Source organism: Pleurodeles waltl, chromosome 9 (assembly GCF_031143425.1).
Source record: "Pleurodeles waltl isolate 20211129_DDA chromosome 9, aPleWal1.hap1.20221129, whole genome shotgun sequence".
Taxonomy (NCBI): domain Eukaryota; kingdom Metazoa; phylum Chordata; class Amphibia; order Caudata; family Salamandridae; genus Pleurodeles; species Pleurodeles waltl.
In genome coordinates this window covers 504,428,385-504,451,070 of record NC_090448.1, presented here as the reverse complement: position 1 = coordinate 504,451,070, position 22,686 = coordinate 504,428,385, and the positions used below count along the sequence as shown (strand labels likewise).

General features: G+C 45.4%; 1 protein-coding gene across 1 annotated transcript in view; it reads right to left on the bottom strand.

Moving 5' to 3' along the window:
* SGPP1 (sphingosine-1-phosphate phosphatase 1) overlaps positions 1-22,686 on the bottom strand; it is an 88,013-nt gene that overhangs the window by 22,583 nt on the left and 42,744 nt on the right. The gene's annotated exons all lie outside the window — the stretch shown is intronic.

Below are 22,686 nucleotides of genomic sequence, written 5' to 3'. Positions count from 1 at the left end.
CCTATGAGACTTTCAACTCTATACAATAAATATACATAATTGTGTACCAGCCTTCCATTGAGAATCAAGATGTTTTCACATTAGCTATCCTGAATTCTTTACATGAAAATTCGGTTTTATTCCAGAAACAGTTATTAAAAATGTAATTCCTTAAACTGATCAAATGCATAGCAAAAATCACTCAGCATTCATTGTCCACCAACGACTAACCTGCTCTCATTTTGATTATTTCTTGGTTTTCTCATAAGCTAAAAAAATGTCTTGGAAAAGGCATTGATTGCCAGACCCATTGTCACTAGGAGGCAATTGCCTACTTAAAGGGTTTTACATTTTCTACTGGCCATAGATGAAGCATGGCTTTAGGGCCTGTACATACATTTGCAATTAGGTGGATACTAAACATATTTCCTTATGTAGTTTACATTGGATCACAAAGCAATGTTATGGGTAGCATAGTTTCTAGGAGAGTCTCACTGCACCAACACCTGCGATCTTATGGGATTGCATTTGCTTAGTTAACCATACTACCTTCTATATCTATGTTAAATAACTTCAAATCGCAACTATCTTCAGTGTCGCATTGTCTAGGCCTTAATGAGAAAATAGTTTATACATTCAACAGATTTACGAAAAAGACAGGCGTCATTAAAAGTAAACTCTTTACTACTTAGGCATACTAATTAGAAAACAGCACTATTTGATGGAAATAGGCTTTCAGGTTTACAAAACCACTTTCCCAGGCCCAGCACCACAAGGACCTTCTATGCACTGAGTCAAGCAGGGAAAGCACCTAAATGTATCTTGCCCAAGCAACTTATCTACAAGGTGTAGCTTTTAAGTCTCTCTAGTCTGCAAACAAAACATAACAGGGGGGTTCGTACATAAAGTCCTCAATGACGTATATTCATAACTTCAAAATAGCAGATCAGGTGGGATATCTAGCATTACTTCTGAATCAAAGTGAAGAAACAAAGGGGATAGGTAGAAAAAGGCATAGGTTAGCTTTATTACTTATTCTCTAACTGAAGGAAAGACACCTATAAAGATGTGCAACATTCAATCCCCCAACACATTTGAGGTACAGTCTGGTTTTATGCCCTTGTTTTCCTGCCTGGAGCTCCCAGGTCCACCTCACCATACTGCTCACAGTCTTGAGAAAAAAACCTTGGCTGAATCGTCTGAGTGAAACGAGCAACAGGGCAGACCAGCCCAGAACTGGTCGAAGAACTGAGCTACTGTAATATACAACTCTGTCTGCCACTTTAGTATGATGATAGGCATAGTCTTCGAGCTAGCATGTCAAGAATAGTTTATTAAGAATCTGGGGTCAACACAGAAGTGGTGACTGAGAAATTCTCTGTGCTCTAGGGTTCAGGCTCCACTGCCATCTTTACTGGTCCGGTTCAAAGCCAGAAACCTGGGGACTTTGTTGTAGACTACCGGGAGGACTGACTGTCACTATCCCTTATTTGAAAGGGAAAAAATAGCAGGTTCTCAGGATGGGGTACTGGAGCTGCCCTTGCACAAGAAAGATGCTACTCAAAAGTTGGTGCCCATGAATGGAGTCAGGTGGGACGAGTCGAACATGTACACTGACATAACACAAGAGGACATGCACTATTCTGCAAGAATGGGGCTTAGAGCTCTCATAGTCACTCCCAAAGTGGAAGTGAACACGTTGACCCCTGTGGACATCGGCTATATAGAAACACATGATGATCCAGAACTTCAGTTGTAGACCTAAAGCATCATGAAGCCGCATGACCGGAGGAGAACCACAGTGACCAAGAGGGTTGCATTTAGCACCAAGCACTTACCATGACCACAAGGGGTGGGCATTGCACCTGTTTGGATGGTGGGGATTGTGCCAGAGCCAGAGGTAGAACTAAAGCCACAAAATTCATTGAGCATAGCCACTTCCTCTTCAAGTGATTCAGGCTCTGCTTATCTCATGCTGGCACTGTAGGTGATCGTGCATCAAACAGCAAGTTTGGACATTCGCTGCTGCTCAAGTTCAGTCAACTCTGTACAGCACACTTTGTCAAGTAGTGAGGCCCCTCCAACGACTACAGGTGAGGCATGCACTAGCAGAGAACTGAGTCAATGAGTAAGGTACTGTGCAAATTAAGTAGAGGCAAGGAAAAGTAGGGAAGAGGTTGCTATTACCAGGAAGGAAATCTTGAGACCCACTGACCTTCACCAGGGCAGTATTCCAATCTGGCGATTCTCTGAATACCAAACATCCTGTGAGGGGTCCCCAGTGACTGTTCCAGACTACTGCACACAAATACTTTAGACGATTGATCCCCGGGAGCTGCATAACATGCCTCTATCATAAAGGAGGTATAATAGTAATAGTCACTGCAATTTAACACAGAGATCTTATGGATTCTATTACATTGTGTGTGCTTTGAGTAATAAATGTATTCTTTTCCAAAGAACAAGCATTAGCTGAACATGGAATTACTGACTTTTGTTGATTAACTTGTTGAGGTCTGAGTCGCTAACTCAACACTGTCTCTCTCAGTAAGTGCTGAACTGCTTGACTTTTCTACCTTAATGGTCAAGGGCTAAAGGGGTATACTTGGTGCTTCGTTCTGAGTGCAATAGTGGGCTTACTCATCTTGACACCAGTCATTAACAGCTCTGAATAACACACCATCTTAGTCCAGCAACCTCAGACTGTCCTGGGGCTCAAGAAAAAGTTCCTATATTGTTGTTCCTCCATTTCATGGCACTCAAGTTACTGACTACGGTTGTAAGGGTGGATGTCTTAGCTTGTTAAAGCACCACAAAACTTCTGAACAAAACAAAGCAATGAGGGACGCACATAATTTCGTACAGAAGGGCTGATGACTGAAGGAACAGAACAAGTAATTTTTATAGCTATGCACAGTCCCCCAAGTCTGTTACTCTTCTCTGGCTGAAAAGAATTGACAATTAGTTTCCAGAACATGGTCGCATTTATAACTTGGTGCATGGTCATGATGGGTCTTAGTTTCCATTCTATTGAACCCTCAACTGCAGTTAGTGTCCACCGACTGCAAGTGGCATTTTCCTCCTCAATCAGGGTATCAGTGACCATACTAACAATTTATGTAGGTACAACTCCCAAATAATTTGTGGAGATCTGAGAACACGTAGCTTACACTAAAACAACCAAAAAAAGTGGGAAAGAAAACATAGCCCTAGTTCACAGAACTAGAGTGGACAAAGAAACATGCAAAGCTAGTTGCACTGCCGACTTAGTGGGTGTTCAATCAATGTGCTGACACACCAGTGCAGTCTCAGACGCTCATCGTTCTGAAAGTCCAAAACACAGATTTTGGCTCTCATTTTGAACTTGGCGGTTCGGGCGGCCATGCCGCAAGTGGCGGCTAAAGCAGCCAGCTGGCATGGCGGGCCGAACCGCCATATAATGAACAGGGTGACGGCCGCCAGCGGCAGCCGTCACCCTCCGCCAGGCTCCCGCTGTCAGGCAGCCTGGCGGCGGGATAAAACATGTTTCATTTCCCGCCAGCCTTTTCCTCGCGGGATGTCCCGCCAGCCAGGAAGAGGCTAGCAGAGGGTGCCCCTGCACTGCCCATGCACTTTGCATGGGCAGTGCAGGGCCCCGGTGCAGTGCCCCGTCGCGCAGGTCACTGCCCGATCTGCGCGACGGATGCAACTGCACCTGCCGCACAGAGGCATTGACGGCGGCTCCAGGCCGAGCCTTTCTGAAAGCCGGTGGGCGGAAACAATGTTTCCGCCTGCCGGCTCTCAAAAAGGTTCATAATCTGGCCGGCGGGGTTCTGGAGTTGCTGGCGGTCAGTGTTTTGACCGCCAGCATGAACACGGCGGTTGTTTCCGCCGTGTTCATAATGACCTCCTTAATTTGGCAATGATCACTAATTACTAAAAGTACTGAGACATCTATAGATCAACAGCTATAGTTAGTATTTTGCTATTAGTCAAAGTCCACTAAATGATTAATGGCATTGAGATAAGCTGTGCAGTTGTACCTGTTTAATAATTTGTTTGACGTGCAAACCCGCTTCCTCTGCGAGAGCCCCAGATTTCCTTCTTTACACTTAGATATAAATGCCTCCTCATGTAAGGCTGAATCAGTCTGGTTCCAAACTCTTGGACATTTCTTTGGGATTTTAAACATGCTTGCCACCATTCTGTGACAAAGAAGAGGTTATTCATTTATTTCAACTGTCTTTTCTCTGCAACTATTTTCCTCTGCACTGTTTTCCTTACTTCCAACTCCAACATATCCACACTTTGTTCCAAGACCATACCTCATTAACCAAATCAAATCCGCTCCAACCAAACTTTCCCCTGCCTCTACCACACCATCCTGGAGTCTATGGCAAATAATAACCCCACTCTAACTTGTCATATTCATCTTCATTTTGTGGCCCTTTACCCCATACGTCTTGTCCCTCTTGCCATCATGGTCTGTAGCTCTTACATTTTATTGCGAGATTTAGAAATTTTGAGGATGAGCACATTTTATTTCCGAGAAGTCTGTCTTCCGTTAACTACCTCGTACACTTATACACAGGAAATACTGTGCTCTGCATCGTTCACACATCTTTGGATGCTATTAGTTCCAAATTATTAAAGGCTATGGCGCTTTGTCTATTCACCTCAGCCACCTGTTATTACCCTCTGATCTCCCTTATTTGACAGTTTGTTTAGCTGCCTCTAAAACGAGCACTGGGCCATGAGTAGAAAATGGAGTGTCTAAAATAGTTCTGCTGGGATGGTTCGTGTTACAATGGAGGGTATTCCATGGATTCGTGAACTTTATTCTCAGACTCACTTAAACTAATTGGAGGTTTAACTTCAACACAAAAGATCAAAGGCTGCAGAAAACCAGAAGTATTCGGTACATCTGGTGAAGTACTTTGTTGCAACAGAACATGTACAACTAATTAGGCATGATGGCTGTTTGATCCATTTATAGTACGAAAAAGGAGATGGGACTTTCAGGTCACAAGCATATGAAAACGCATGCAGTGGCAGATGGTGAACTTTCAAATCGATGGGGCTTAAATGCCTACACTGAATGGTCCAGCAAGACCACAGCGAGCGAGCCCAAAGTCTCTGAGGCAAGTTTGGGGTTCACCCCTTCCCCCAAGAAGTTTTAGCAAAAAGTTAGAGATGGCAAAGTGTATTTATGGCACTTTTTAAAATAAATTATCTAATAACCCAAGAGCTTACCAAGTACATCCAAGGAGGAACCACTGAAGTATCATAACATCTGAGACTCTGCAATAGCAGAAACTTTGTATCCGATTGGCTTTGTCTATCAGAAAATACTACCAATAGAGGTAATCCAATTGCAAGGATTGCAAGGAGAGGGTAATGAAGTTTCAGAAATATGCCTGTGCTGTGTTAGTAGTGACTGACAGATCTTTGACAGTGCATAAAGAGGCGAGATGGAGAATATGAGAAACTGCATCCAAAACATGCACTGTGTATACAGGACCATATTTTCCCCATTTACAAAATACAAAAGCATTGTGGAGTAGTAGGGCAACAGTAGCCCTATTGCAAGCAAGACAATCGGGCCTCCCGTGTTTCAGATTCTTTGTGAAAACAGCAACTAGTTTTGGATGAGCAGGGTCCCTTACAGGGCAGGGCTGTGGCGCCACTGCATCTGCTGCAGTATTTGGGAGCTACACCTCTGATGTGATAGAAGAGCGCTCAAATTTCATCTCAAATCCTAACAGCTCTCCTCCGTTCCAGTTTTTTTCTTTGCATTTTGTTATCCGTTGTGGTGATTTCGCACAGAAATAGGCGGAACTGTCACTCAGGCAACAAAAAAAGACAATCAAGCATGGAATTGGAAAACTTTAAAGCTCTGATAATACAGCAATTACGTCATTTTTCCAGTGTAGCAGACCGTTTTTTTCCACAGGTCTTTTTTTATAGGGCCTGGATTATTTTAATCAGTCTACCAGACAGATTCAACAACTAGAGCGTAGTCCATATTTTTTCACTTGCGCAGAAGCAGAGCTATAAGCGGAGTACATTTCAGCAATTGTCTCTTTCTCCACACTACTACCCTCAATACTGTTAAAAGCTGTTTAACAGAAATCAGATGATTTTTCAGTGGAAGTTAGTGGCGTTATAATGAGAATGGTAAGAAATAATATTCGGCCTGAATGTGGTTTTTACGAAAAGTAGGAGGACGGGATTTACATAAATTTAAAAAGTATTACCCCGCCCACTTCGATCTCTGATAAAGACATATACACATACATTCACACACCCCGTCTCCCCCGCCCCCTCCCCAAACAGAAAAATCTTAACCAGGGCAGGCCTCTTCAATGTGATCTGGCATGCTCTTTCAGCAGGACCCAGGATTCCCATATCCCATAACTCCCACAAGCCCTAATGTGTTTTTTTACGAAAAGTAGGATAACGTTTTTTCCATAAATCAAAAAAATATAAGCATGTCGTGCCCTTCCTACCCACTCAGAAGCCAGGATAAAGATAGTGGTAAACTCTTTTTCTCTATTCAGATTTCTGATAGGGCAAAAGAGGGCATGATTGACAAGCCCTGTAGCTCCATTATCCGAAATTCTGGACTGCCTGATGCTATTGCAGGCTATCAAATACTTATTGGTACTATTCTAACAACCACCGACTGACAAATGTGCAATACAACCAGTGGACCCCTCTTCTCCTGCCAAGTGGCTATTACAGCTTTTGCAAGCAAACACATGACACAAGATCATTTGTTTTCATGGTCTAAGACCTCAAGCAATTAATTGCAGACTGATGCAGTGTGTCAACGCCCTGGTGTCCCCTTGAAAGAGCAGCAACTGAACGCTACAGCTAATTTATCACTCATATTGTCAGTGAGCAGAAGGGAACATGATAAATTACATCCCAACAACTGGTCTCATGATGCAAATTGATCTGAAAGGGGGTGGAGGGAGGAGGTGGTTCTATTTATGTCACACTTAATACTTTTTTAAACAATTATCTTTAACCACAAGGGATAAATATCTGGTTAAGATGTTATGATTAGTCACTAGCAACAGCAAGGACAAGAATTTACCTCCCTGAATGTTGGTGTACATCACTGTTCTTCCAAAACCTAAAACCATTGCTGCCGCTCATCTGAAGGGGTCAGTCAATCCATTACTCATTACAAGAGAAGGCTATTTTTACCTTCCAAATCCATTAAAGAAAGAGCCTTACAAGAATGTCACCACTGTCTTTACCAAGGTATGAAGGAATGTAAATATCTTACAGAAGAGTTAATAAAATTATATTTCGATGGCCCCAGATGAGTACAGATATCAATCAATATGTAGCCATTGCTGTTGGAGAGTGGGTTGTTATTAGGTGAATGTTTGTACCTTCAGCTAGTAATAATACCGCAATCACTAATTAGGACCAGTCAAGTCTCAATAAATTAGTCCTTGCTCAATCCTTTGTAGCTTGGCAATGAGCAGTCAGGATTAACTTAGGAGACACGTAAGTGTAAAGCATTTAATACCACCAAAACAGTGAACAACTAAAAGACACAACTCAATAAAAATGCAACACCAACTTAGAAAAATAGAGAAAATGTTTATCTTTCACAGGACTCCAAAATGGCAAAAATATCAATGTAGGGAACAGGTGATAAAAATTTTGAAAGCATAGTCTGTGGTATAGTGCTTAAAAGTGCCAACCGTGCTATCTGGTCGTACTGGACGGAGTCAAATCTAAAATTTCAAGCCGACCACAATGGAGCACCGGTTGGATCCAGTCCAAGGTGAATATTTACCTTCTTAGAGCCTTGCAGCTGCGAGCAGCAATACTTTCTGTGCAAAGAGATGGTCTTGTGCCCACTCGCGCAGATCCTTTGTGCAAGCACCGCAGTTCTGGAGAAAATGGGCCTGTTCACGTTTGCGAAGAGCCCAAAAGCCTAAATTTAAGATTTCACAAAGCACTCCAATGTCCCAGGGCTTGAGAGGCGCCTCTTGGAGTTCAGGAACTCATTGCAGGCAGCTCTAGGAGCTATAGTGAGTTGTTTCTTGCTTCCTTTGGTGAAATAGGTGTCTTCTAGCACTAGCCAGGGGGTTCAGAAGCTCTGGATTGCCATTTTGGGGCTAGGACTCCATCTCATGCAATGCATCTGTGCAGTCCAGGAATTTGCCAGCTGGAGTGATCTTTTCTTTGGGCTTGCAGGTGACTTCTTCAAGCACTTTTCTTCCTGTGCTTATCAGGAAGTCCACTCCTTTCAAGAGAGCGACAGTCCTTTCTTTTTGGAGCCTTGAAAGTGCAGCAGGTGCAGTCCTCCTGTTGTGCAGTCCAAGAGTCCGCAGGGCAGTCCTTCTTCTGATGTTCCACAGGCAGTGATCTGAGGGGCACCTACAGATCTCCCATAGTTATTTCACATTTTGGGCTTGCAAGAGGGAAGCACCTCAACTAATGGGGTTTAAGTTGCCATCCTCTGGTATGACCACTTCCTGGGGAGTGTGGCATATGTTTGGCCCAGAATTTTCAGTTCATTTAAAAATCTAAATGGAGAAATTCTCACCCTGGAGTGCAGGTCCGGCTAACCCAACCCATGGGGTGTGGATAACTTTTCTCTACATTCCCCTTCCAGCCCCTCTCCTAAAATAATTAAGGGGGCAAGGGGCTCCAATCTGGCAGGGAATCAAAGGCATGGGGGCTGGCATGGGTCCAGTGGCATCTGTGCTACATTTTAAGTCCAGCTTATCTCTCCAGCTCCCGTCATATCCTGGCTTCTTCAGGAAACAGCTCACCTCCAACCAAATGACTGTATTCTTTCAGTCTCACGCCTCTTCACTCTTCCTCAGGGAGAAAGCCTGGGTCAGACTGTAAATAGCTGACCAATCAGGAGAGGCTTCCACAGGGCTGCTTTTATGTAACTTCAGTATAGTAAGTTCTAAAAACCACTTTCCTGTAATAGTTATAATAAATCCAACCTTGGCAAGTTGTTTGATGTATTGTTAAGGTGAACTTCCAGAGGATATCAATATAGCATAGAGAGTGGAAATACAACCCTGTGTCATCCCGCCCCAGCATACAAACTGTCCAACAGGGAGCAGCTCTCTAGAAGCTCCATACGCAACTGTAGCTGTTGCATTCAATGTTTCAGTTGAGTGTAGTGGAAAAAGTCTAAAGAGTGTAGATTAAAGTTATGACAGCAGTTCTCAAACATTCGCATGTCATCACTGTGAAATAAGTCAGAAATCTTCAAGTAGCCTCCTTCCCTCCATTTGTCGAAGGGTCCCGAATGTTGTGGTGGGGGAAGACCCCATTATAATGGACAGGTATGTGTGGTGAAGGAAAGACTGTCAGCTCAACGGTTTTCTGACCGCATCCCAAACATTCAAAGTAGTAGTTGTCCGAGTGTTAAAATGGGAGTCTTACGGTGGTCTTGTTTGGGTTTCCAAAGGATATCCCATATTGTGCGACCCACGATCACTCAATCCATATGCAGCCAGAATTTGTACAAGGCCATAAGTGACCACTCTGACATGACTCGCAATTGCGTCACTCTGTAGTATGTAGGGGCGCCTGGCAACGCCAGACCCCCAGATCCTTCGGGAGGGTTAACGTTTTGTAGAAGAGTCGTGTCCTGCGACCCTCTCAAATGAAACGAGTGGTCAGTAAGCAAATTTCTTTTAAAAGTCGCTATGCACCTTGATTGGGAGACCTTGACATAAGTATAATATGCGTGGGAGCACTGTCATTTTAACTGTGTTGATATGCCACACAGAGTAAGATTAAGGTATGGCAGGGCCCAGCGCTTGAAATGCACTCGAGGACATCTAAGTAAGGAAGAGTAGTTTGCTTTAAATAAGCCAGAGAATTTGAGGGTAAGCTTTATGCCTAAATAGGTGGTGATCTTTTTAGCCCATTGCAAGGGGTATGTAAAGGCCAATTCCTACATTTCAGGCAGGGGGATTATCAAATTAACTAGGTAAGATTTTTGTAGGCTGACAGGGAAGCCAGACACTGATTCATAAGCCTGGTGCTCCACCTGGAGAATCGGTAATGAGATTTTAGGGGGGAGAGTAAGGGCCGGCAGGGCATCGGCCGCAGTTAGGGAGACCTTATGTTCGCCGGAACAAAAGTTAATCCCCTGAATATGAAGGTTAGCATGTATCCCGGCCGCTAGGGGCTCTATACTGAGAGCAAAAAGTAAGAGAGAGAGGGACATCCCTGCCTCGTCCCCCTCATCAACTGGAAAAAGTCAGAGGCCGTGCCATTGGGAATCACCGAGAACGGGGACAGGAATAGTTACTCATTATCATGGTGATGAAATGTTCGCTAAAGCCAAACCGACGTAAAGTGGTCACCAAGAAGGACCAATCCACTCAGTCGAAGGTGCTCTCAGAGTCAAGCGCCAACCACACTGCCTGTATACGTTTCTCCATTACCTTTTCTATTAAGTGGACTGTATGGCTCAGGTGTATCATGCATTTGGTGGCCTTTAATAAATATGGACTGGTCTGGATGAATCCGCTCAGGCAAAATATCTTCCACTCTGTTGGCCAGAATTTTTGTATATAATTTTGTGCCTGAATTCAAAAGGGCTATAGGCCTATAAGATGCATATGATTAGGGTTTTTTCCCAGTTTAGGAAAGACTGCGAGTAAAGCCTCGCCCACTGTACGGGATACCATCTACGAGGCCATATGATTGAAGAGGAAGGTTAGGTAAGGGGTTAATTTAGAGCTAAAAGTCCTATAAAAAATGTGAACTTACGCCATCTGGACCGTGGTATTTGTGTAGTTTAGGGGTGTTGATAGCTCTCTGTACCCCCCCCCCTTGTGATGGGGATATTTAGTGTGTCATTAGCTTCCGAAGATACTCTTGGCAGCTCTGCCCTAGACATAGGTAAACTGCTTATTTGCATTTACGTGGTCGGTGGTGTAAAAGTGTTTATATAAGTACCAAAATAATCGGGCTTTCTCAGCCTCTGATCGGTATAATACACCAGCTTCGTCCCACAGTTGCCCAATATAATCCTTCGCTTGTTTCATTCGCAGCTGCCCTGCTAGTAGGAAGTCTATTTTATTCCCATTTCAAAGGAGGTGTGTAGTTTCAGCCCTATTAGTATGATTGCCTGTAGTTTGCCTTTTAAAGACTTTACTTTCCTTTGTAACATAAGGGAGGGTGTTGTCATGTGGGCCTCTCTGCTGTGATGAGTTCCCGCTCTAGTGTATGTCTCTCCCTAGTCTTTTGCCGGTTTAATGTGGTTACTAACGAGATGCATTTGCCTCACATGATTGCCTTATCGGCATCCCAGGTCGTTGAGTAGGAAGACTTTTGCCAGTGACCAAGACTAGCAACCAAGGCCTGCTAGTTTCCAAGCTGGGTGACGGAGCATCACCCAGGAATTCAAGAGCATCTGCCATGGAACACCAGCACCTGCCAAGACCAGTGTGTGCTGTGAAATAAGAGGAGCGCGCTGGAGGGAGCAAAGTCCAATGAGGAATCCTGTTGAGTGGATGCCTTTAGCAAGGTGAATGCTGCGGCACCAATCAGGTCATTGACTGTGTGCATGGAAAATCAGTGACCCTCACATGCAAGAAGAGGCAGCCTGAAAAGACTGTTGTGCTGAATGGGTCTTAGCTCGTGTGCTGTGGTAGCTGGCGACCCTGATTGCCAAGAAGGGCCGCCATGAGGAAATTTGCTTTGCTGATCGTGTTGGAGCCATTGTGCTATGGAGTTGGTGACGCTGTATGCCAGAGTGGGCCACAGGTACCAAGTAGGAAGAGATACCTGGTCAGGATCTTCACCGGTGGAGAGAGGCTGCTTTGAGAACTGCTAAGGACCTGCATTGTGAGAGGGTCAGGGCCTTCACACTTTTCCCTTCCCACTGAACGCACGGTGAGAAGAACCAAAAGAACCTACCCACCTTATAGTAGCCATGAAGAATCTCTTGTGACTGCGGTTGCACAACAGCGTGAGAAACTTGCGGACTGCTGAGCGGAGCCCGTCTGGACCACATGGAGAGAACTGCTGCCACTCCGGTGTCTGCAGAGCGTGTTTGCTCAGGGACTCAGATTGCTTCAATCCTGCTTTAATCCTGCAGGTGGATTCACACTGATTATGGATCAGACACCCCTCCTTGGGAGAACTTGCTTGCTAGTGAGAGCTGGAAACACTTTTGACTTTAGTATGGACTCAGACTACTAGCGGCGCTTCATCTGAATGTCACCTATAGTGAATGAGGAGTAACCAATGACACTAGATAGTGGTTAGTTTAGCAGCCTGCAGCAACTCAGAACTACTCACACACCGGGGGCGGGTGCCACAGCACGGCTGGGTTCAGCTCACTGTATTTATTAACAGCTGAGACCCAGCCACGGCTACCTCAATACGTAGACTGTAGTTCCTTCCATGCTAGTGGACTAAGTGAATTATCTAGGGGTGACACCTTGCCTGTTGCTGCTTTGCCTGCAGCTTGTGCCACCTGTGTGTCACCAACAGCCACCTTTCCTTTTGGAGGCTTCATATTCTGAATGTCATGATGATCACTCACATCCAAGTTTTGAATTGCCTAATGCGTGACGTTTTCTTGTTTAGTGTGTGCTTCTGTGAGCTAGTATAAGCAACGCTTTGTCAGACAATACCCACTTTTATGTAATGTAACATTATGGAGGTGTTCATAAAATAGTCCAGGATGCAAAGTGAACTTGGCTAAAAAGCCAATGCTGCCCAAAGAATTAAATAAAACGCTGAGCTTGTGATCAGCTGATCACTTCACTGATTCTACCCTGTACAGAGAAAGAGAAACTGTCACAATGAGAAGTTCACATGTTGCAAATTGATCTTAGCGCAGTTTTGTGAATGTGTATTCTTCAAACATTAAGATCAGTTAATCTATTTAAATTGGCTAAAGTAAATAGGCCTACTGGTGAAAACCAACACTTCCCAGAATGCATTTGTTAAAAGAATACACAGAGGTGGGACAGCCAACATTTATGGAAACCTACAGGCTATTCACTGGTAATAGTACCAAGCACTATATAATTGCTACAGTACTGTATCAATCGATTTCTTGGACTGAGATTGTTGAAAGGCAGTGTAGTCACTTCCCGGATTTACAACTGTGACCTTCAGCTCACGCACAGATATTGATAGCACTGGCTCAAACTACAGAGCTACCTTCTCAGAAATGACTGCCATGACATTAACTCTCAAAGACGATAAAATCAGCTCAGATATCACCCAAGTGACAAGAAGTATACCCAGTCTCAATGAAACAGAGACTGCGATGGTATGCAGAAATGATCAAGGGGCACAATAATTCTGTTGAAACTCCCTTTTAATATTGAGCGCATAATTAGGTTTGTTTGTGTTAGTCTGAAAGCTTCGCTCTCGGTGACCCCCACTCCTGACTATTTTCACCTAACAGCACTTTGTATTTTCAGACAAGTAGTTTCATTGGTCAGCATTAAAATCTAGCTTTGCCAAGTACCCACCTCTTTGCTATATGCTCATGAGAAAGTGCCACTCATCGGGCCGAAAAGGAGGAACAGACCACACAACACCGTTCTAAGGGGTAAAAGGCCGCTTTAATAGAACAGGTCCAGTATAACAGACAACCTTGGCAACAAGCCTTACAAAACTATGACCTCACTAAACAAAGTTTCCTCCTAGCCCCTCCACCCCCACTAAACTTGCCCCTTCCCAGTAACCCTTAATCAAAACCTTTCCCATCTGTCTTACTGCCCCCTTCTGTATTTCCCTTGCATTTCATCCCTTGTGACCCTTGCTACAACCTACCTGACCTCAAACTTTCGCCTCATCCCATTCCCCCCAGCGGCTTTATGTGCAAATCCCCCCGCCCCAACCAGACCTGTCTACCAGCGGCAGCCTAGCTTAACACATACAACAAACATACAAACCAATTCATGAACAAGTACCTGTCCTCTTAAAGCCTTTTTAAGCCCTAAATGATAAATTTTGCCACTGAACTGAAGGCCCTTCAAACAAAAAACCCGCAAAAAAGGCAAGAAAAACAAGGGAGGGTGGGTGGGCCAAAAACTATCTGAGTACCGCCTCCTGGGTGTGATCACGGCCAAAGAGGCCGCCCAAACCCAACCCACATCTTTTATACCAACCCCCTAGACACCACGCCTTCCTGCCAACTGCCCAATAACATTAGCCCGATCCCTCTGCAGCCAGTTCCACCAGCCCGATAAGCCCAGGGGAGACCAGGCATGCCTGACTCCCCCCAAACCCCCATTGGGCCGAAAAGGAGGAACAGATCACACAACACCGTTCTAAAGGGTAAAAGGCTGCCTTAATAGAACGGTTCTGGTATAACAGACAACCTTGGCAACAAGCCTTACAAAACTATGACCTCACTAAACAAAGTTTCCTCCTAGCCCCTCCCCCCCCACTAAACTTGCCCCTTCCCAGTAACCCTTAATCAAAACCTTTCCCATCTGTCTTACTGCCCCCCTTCTGTATTTCCCTTGCCTTTCATCCCTTGTGACCCTTGCTACAACCTCCCTGACCTCAAATTTTCACCTCATCCCATCCCCCCCAACGGCTTTATGTGTAAATCCCCCCGCCACGCAGGAAAACCGCCCAGTGTTTTCTTGCCCCCACCCACATACCCCTCCAGGCTAACGATCCCACAACTTCTCGCCCAACGAGTCTGCAATGAGCATCCTCAATTCGAGTAAATACATCTCATTCCCCAGGAAAGACAAATGCACCCCATCCTACCTAAATAAACCCACCTCAGAAACCACCAAATTCTCATGCCGCAAAAACGAAAACCCCTTTTCCTGACAAAAATTTTTCATTTCCCTGTTCACCTTCCTCCTCTGCCTTTCTCTACCGGCTATCGAATATGCCCTTCTCCAATTCCTACGAGGTACCAAACAAGTCCACACAATATGTGTGCCAGCCCAACGTTCCTTGATCCGCAACAAATCCATTTTCATTGCCTTTAGCAAACCAATACCTGATAAAGAAACTAAATCATTTTCCCCAAGATGAATCACTAAAAGGTCCGGACAAACCCCTCTCTCCATCCTACGGGACAAAACTGATAAGAGCTCACCCCACCTCATGCCACTCTTACCCACCCAACTAACTTTAATCCTCGTCCCATCCAACCCAAACTGCTTCCCAAAATGCCTGGACGCCGCCTGCTTTTCTGCCCAACGCACAAAGGAGTGCCCAACGATCCAAACAATACAGCATCCCTCAGGACCACCGACGCAACCTACGAAAGAACAGCTAAAAAAGACATAAAATACTTAAACCTCAAAGTACCACATAAAAGTGACCGTGAAACAGGATGGAAAAAAAAAAAAGCAGAACAAGCCCGAAAAGGAATATCACGTAAAAAACCCAAAACCATTGCTCATTGGAATTGCCAGACATAATGCTTAAAACATTGTGATTTCCATCGCCCTAAATCCATTATTGCTATATCCGATTTACCTACCGCTATCGCTTCCGTGGCCGCTCCAATTCTAAAGGAATGTGTCCCATAGTAATGATAATCCATCCCCAGCCAAGCCAAAGCCCGCCTCAAAACAACCAGCAATTGATAAGCCGTCAATAACGAACCATCCTCATGCATGAATACAAACCTCGATGACTCCGATAATCTACCTGCAAAAGACACCCAAAGCCCAACCGGGCAGGTAGACAACCCCGTACCCTTCAAAAATACCTCTTGACCCCTCCCCAACTGATCATTTTTTGATGCCCTCACCCAAACCACCACAGCCCCACTCCTTACCTGCACATCCGACCGCAAAATCCCATCACGACCCTTGACACCCAAAAGCTCCGAAACCCTAAAAGCTCCATGGAAAAGCCAAGACATGCAGAGTGATAACAATTGACATTCCCAAGGCGAAAAACAAACCTCACCCAAAACACCCAGCAACTCTTGCAATAAACCTGTTGTAATAGGTCTCAGACTATCCCTTCTCGCCCCACCCTCCCTAGCCCACCCAGCAAGCAAACGTCTGCAAAGCTCACCTTCCACTGGATCATAACCCCAAAAATACTTACCAAAAAAGGATATCCCCGACAACTTACCTGAAATAGTGACTGCCGATAAACCCAACTCTATTTGCTGCATAATAAACTGAACAGCATCTTCCCTCCTTCTGTTACAAACTTCCAAACCCCCTTCCTGTCTAACTGCGCCTGACCTTAAAAACTCCAACCAAGCCTGCTCATAACTCTTCCGGGTAGATGGGGCTACCGATTGTTGGACCAGCTGCAACATTCTCACTCTCCTAATTCCCATAATTCAATAGGAACCGCCGTCTTCTGTGCATCCGCTCCCGGTGCAAGCCCACGGAACCTCTGCCACTGAAAACGAGACAGGGCATTACCAATATCGTTATTCACACCAGGAACATATTTCGCCTTAAACATCACATTCCATTGCAAACATTTTAACAAGAATACCCTCAAAAGTCTCAACACCTTCTCGTCTTTCGCCCTTTGTGAATTCACTAAATGGACCACTGACTGGTTATCTACATTAAAAACAACATTACAATTCGCCAGATGTGAACCCCAAACCGTCAGAGCCACCACCAATGGGAAAAATTCCAAGAAGGCGATGCTATGTTTAGCTCTTTTCCAACTCAGAGGCCAACTCTCCGCCGCCCAGTGCCCATCCCAAAATAGACCAAAACCATGTGCTCCAGCTGCATCAGAAAATATCTGTATCTGCCACTGCCAATCAAACTCATCCACCAACATGCTAACACCATTAAACTGTTGCAAAAACCCAATCCATATCCTCAAGTCCTCCTTGACACTCGCACGAAGACGAATATGCTGATGCAGCAAAACTGCACCCTTCATTGCAAAACCCAAACGCCGACAGAAGGCTCTGCCAACTCGAACAACTTCACATGCAAAATTCAAATGGCCTAAAATGCTCTGTGCCTGCCGTAACTCCAGTTTTGGCCTCTTAACCGCCTCTTCCAACAAAGAAATCAATTGCTGCACCTTTTCACGTGGCAAACGAACTTCCAACTTGACCGAATCAAAATCAATTCTCAAAAAACTCAAGCAGGTAGATGGCCCTTCAGTTTTGTCAGTAGCCAAGGGGACCCCAAACTCTGCTATGAAACTCTCAAAAGTCTCCAACACCTGACCACATTCACCAGACTGGGGTCTCCCTATGAATAGAAAATCATCCAGGTAATGGGCCACCCTTATGCTGTAAAAACCATTGCAAAAAGGTGCTAAACATTTCAAAAAGAGAACAGGAAACAGAACAGCCCATAGGCAGCATCCTATCCACGAAAATGGCATCCTCACATTGCATGCCCAACAATGAAAAATCCTCCGGGTGCACTGGCAAAAGCCGGAAAGACGACTGAATATCTGATTTGGCCATTTCAGCACCACAACCACACCTCCGCACCAATGAAATGGCATAATCAACCGATGCATAATGAACCACCGAGGCCTCAGGAGCAATGAAATCATTAACCGACGCACCCGCCGGCCAAGACAGATGATGGATAAGGCGAAACTCCCCACTCTGCTTTTTGGGCACAACCCAGAGAGGGGAAATCGTCAAATTCGGCAATGGCCAACTGAAAAAGGGGCCTACGATCCTACCCAGCTCAACTTCCTTCTGCAGCTTAGCCTTAACCACATCAGGGCATTGTCTTGCTGACCTCAAATTGTTGGCCCATCTCCTCACCCTTGGACCTTGGTAGCATAACTTAAAACCTTCCTTAAAACCACGAGTCAAAACTTTTGCATCCTCCAAACGAGGATAAAATTGCAACCAATACGTAACAGCCTCAATATAAATAGGAGTAGGGCCCTTTACCTGCCAACTGTTGACCCTGCCCTCTTCCCCTGTCCACACCTCTACCCTGCACTCCTTGCCCAGCCCAATTGAATCCTCCAAAACATTGGTAAACCGGGTGCCTGCCCCCACAGTTGGAACAGTCATGCCGAAATTTACATTGCTGCCTTGTGCACATGCCGCTGTTGAATGACCAGCAGGCCCCATTATGCGGAAATTGACCTCTTTGTCCAAACCTCATCCCAAAATGGGTGGGACGACCCTGAAAGGGCTTATACTGAACCGGTAAACCACTAGCTGTGTGCGTTGCTGGGGCATTCCGAGCAGTCCTCAACCACTGCATCCATAATTCATTATCAATTTCGCCCCAAGCCTTTTCTGGATAAACCGCTTTTCGGGCTCTAAACTCCTCATCATAACAGAACCAGCCAAAGCCGCCATAATCCATCTGGGCCCTTCTCACCACATCCATATATTTCAAAAGCGCAACAGAGCAATCCGGAAAACGCTTGCACAAAACACTTGCATAAATCAAAAATGCTGACGTCCAATTCTCAATTGTCGTGGGCACTTTCGGTCTGCGAGCCAATTCCCACTCCTCCTCCTTAGAGCCCTCTTTAGCCTGAACTTCTCTATGAAGTAACTTAAAAACATCCAGAAACTCCCCTTTCCATATTTTCTCCTTTAAACTTAGAGTGAGATGCGCCCCCAAAGGCATTGACACTCCCATGTATGGCAATTTCTTTCCTTTTCCCAAAACCTGATTAGTGGCGCCATTCTGCCCCGTACTCACCTGATCTACCCCAGACTTACCTGCGACTTCCTGCACCGTACTCGAAGAACCCACCGCCTTGCTCTCCTTCCCTTCTCCACCCGCCTGAATTGCTACATCCACATTCTTTAGAGCTCGAACCTCAAACCCGGACCCCCCCCACCCCCAATCGCCAATCCCCCATTACCTGTGTCAAACACCTCACCTCTAGATAAATGCGCAGCAACCTCTCGCCGAGATAGCCGTTCGCCCTGGAACGCCTGCCCACTCGTGGACGCTTGAGGAACTGCAACCACCTGATCACCATTGTCGCCATAATCCAACTCTTCTTCCTCATCGCCACCCAAAATAGTGCTCCGGCTATCCAACCGTGGCTCCCATACTCTGGCACTCGAGTCCAAAGATCTGGCCTCCAAAGACGTTACCTCCCTCGCTGTCAGGCGAACCGCTCCGGATTGTGCCCTCTCTTCTAATCGGCGTCCCGGAGGTGCCCTGACCCCCCACCGAAAGTGGACCTCCAGCCGGCCACCCTGACCGCTGATGCTCTACCGACACCCCATGTCCACTCAAAACATGAGGGGCCACACACCCAGGAAGGTACGCCCTCTGTTCCTGCACCAAAACATGTTTTCCCACTTGCGTTGGCCCTGTACCACCATACTGCGAAGTTAAACCACAAATGGTACCCTTCAAAATCACACCCTGTTCATCCCTAACAAACACTTGCCCTCCTGTTCTAAAAACTGACTGATTAGCCACCCCCCATTCTTGCACCCCCTGCACTACCTGAGAAACTGTCTTGGGAATCTGCCTACCCAACGCTCCACTTTGAACCAATAAACACCTATCTAATTGTCCACTGCTGCCACTACTACCCTCACCATGCACCTCCAACACCTCGCTTTCTTCCTCAGAATCTATAATTACATCCTTACCTACCTGTTCTGTAATAATCCTGTGCCTGTCCTCGCCCTTCTCAAAAACTGCATCATCGACAGCTAATTCCCTTAATTCGGAGGGCGCGGCCATATTGGCTGCCCCTCCTAACTGCCTTTCTTCAAAAGGGGCGTTGCCGTGTTCCCCACCGCTTTCTAAATCGAGTGGGGCTTGTTGAACGAGTTCCGTATGCACACGTGCGCTTTTTGAAAAGCTCGCGTGCCCCACACTCTGCCCCATCTGGCCCATCTGGCCGCAGGTACGCATCGCAGCCTGCAGCCGTCTAAATCCTGCCAGAGCGCGCGCTCGAAAGCCGCGCCCCAACATCTGTCCAGCCCCGCCGACATCCGACGCTACCACAGCCCCTCTGCCCGCGCCCGCTACGCGCTGCTGCAAAGAAGACCCTGAACGACGCGATAAACGCGTTGCAACCCTCCGCACCGCCGACACACCCAGCAAGCCGCCCACAGAGCTAACCCTCGATTCTTCTCTCTCGCGCTCCGGTGAAACCGAAACTTTACGCCCAGCCACACTCTTAGCCTTGAATTTCTTACATTTTTTAGGACTCGCAGCAGGGGATTTACATGCCAAAACAGCAGCAGAAACCCTGTCAGATGAAGACCTCTTCGGTCTCTTCAGCCCCACCCACGCTTGTTCTAGAACTCTTTCTTTTATCAAATCCTCCCTCCCTGCTTCCTGCAAAACCTTCAGTGCCTGCACAACCTTGTGAGCTTCCATAGCAACCAAATAACAAGCTTTATCTCACAGCAAAAAACTCCGGCCTAGAAACGCCCCCAAAAAACTCCAAAAACTGAGTACCGCCTCCTGGGTGTGATCACGGCCAAAGAGGCCACCCAAACCCAACCCACATCTTTTATACCAACCCCCTAGACACCACCCCTTCCTGCCAACTGCCCAATAACATTAGCCCGATCCCTCAGCGGCCAGTTCCACCAGCCCGATAAGCCCGGGGGGAGACCAGGCATGCCTGACTTCCCACAAACACCCATAGCTTTTAAAATGTCACTCATAATTACACTGAAGTTATGAAAGTGTCACACACAGCAATCTGAAACCTTGGCAGCTAAGATGCTTGCAAAATGTTTAAACCGTTGTGCGAGACATTTTACAACAGGGCTTACACAAACATACGTATTCTTCTGAGGTTTGTTCCGCGACGATATCTACGTCACTTTCAGCTTTTATACCTCCCTCTCCAATATGCCTGAATACCCTTTACTTTTATTGTTGTGGGCAGACAACAACCCACGTAATGATGGGCTTTCTTAATCTGCCTTCATTATTTTCCCCACCCATATCCCACAGTCGCTGATGTTGTGCCACCTTCGCGTATGTTTAGTCAGTGCAGGTGGTGGAGTGTCCGACAAGGGTTTTACACAGCAGAAGTCCATATACTATCAAACCACTGCTCCGGGTTGAGTTCGTTTTTCTCCCACTGTGCAACTCTAGATAGCAGCCCAGCTTCTGCACATCAGTAGTGACCATCCTCCTCTTCATGGGACTGCTAGGCGAGGACTTCTTTAGAACGGAATGTTACCGAAAGCGACTGCGAGTGGTTTAGACGATTTTTAAGGGTTGGTCTCATCACAGTTGGTGTATTTTATTTATGCAACAACACTTACTTCAAAGCTTAGCTGGATTTAGGTGACGAGTATAAATAATGTAATCTGGTTTGTCGATATTTTTTTTCTAAAATGTGCTGTATGTAAACAGTGCCTCGAATTAGTTGTTGTTCCTCAATTTTCGGCAAAAAAGGGACATCGTGGCATTCACACTTCCCTTTTTTAATACATTTTGGCTCTGTCAGCATGAGCAAAAAATAAATGTCTATTTGGCCCACTTGCAGTGTTTGTGGTATCCCGGAAAATGTAAGAAACAAGGTCACTGACATGACAACATATAAACACAATGCACCTAACTGGAGTAGTTCATGTGGGAAATAACTTGTGTCATTTTATATTTAAACTTGGAGCACATCAAAAAAGTTCGCTGAACATCTCCCCCCCCACTTACAGTAAATTCAAGTACTGAAATAAATGTCAGCGAGTTTCTTTTTCTTTAACTCCCACACTTTGTTTGCTCACATAAGCAAACAAAGGGCAGTTAACATTTTAAAAAGAGCTAGAGATCTGAGGACATCAATGCAACGCAAAAATGCATAATGCATTGCATTTAATTTCTTATGAGTGACATTAAACAAAAGTGTCAATGGGCAACAAAAGGCAGTGCTTTAAATGGAAATATGGAAATGCAGGTACTCTTTATTTATAGCACCTCTTTGCTCTTGAGAAGTGCAGGTACTCAGTGCTTTAAATGGGCCGGTACTGTCTAGTACTGAGTACCAGCACATTATTTTGAGAGGGAGAATACCTGCTCTTCTCAAGAAAAACGTAATACTTTCAATTGCAGAGTACCGGCACGTCTCGGAAACAAGCAGTCTGTTTCTATTTTTCGTTTCAAGTGCTTCCGGTACTCATCCGATGTAATGTATTGCAACCGTGCTGAGAAGTGCAGGTACTCAGTACAGGTCCGTACTAACTTAACTCACCAACGCAGCACAGGTACAATATGGGCAACAGCAGCGCAAAGACGCGGAAGCGGTACACTGATTTGAGGGGGCTGCTTCCGTCAAGTTTAACGGGAGCAAGAAAGCTACAAGCGTCACTCATCACACAGACTAGACCATGGCAAGTAGCTATTGGGATATTAGTTCCCAAATTGACCACTTAAAAAGATATTATCGTCAGGTCAATGGGAGGGCAAAGGGGCCGTGGAGAGAGCAAAGTCCAACCTGGTTGTAAGAATATATTTATTTTTAGCTGAAATTGCTGTGAGCTGCTAAGCCAATTAGAGGATGGCCGAAGCTGTTACATTAAGGTTCAATTTACAAACTTATCAAAGTATAGTTGCCGAAAAGAAACGTGATCTATTTACAACAGTGAAAGTCTGACAGTCAGTCATATATAAGCCATTTGCACACAAAACAGTGCAACGTCTGAGAGAGTAATATACCATGGATAGGAAAACGATGCATGCATTTTAAGACAACGTTCTTCACATGTTGGATCGAAACTTACGGTTGTGCAGCTACATGGTGGGTGTAATTCAATCAGTAGATATATCACCTTTGGCCCATTGAGATAGCTCTAGGTTTTCTGAA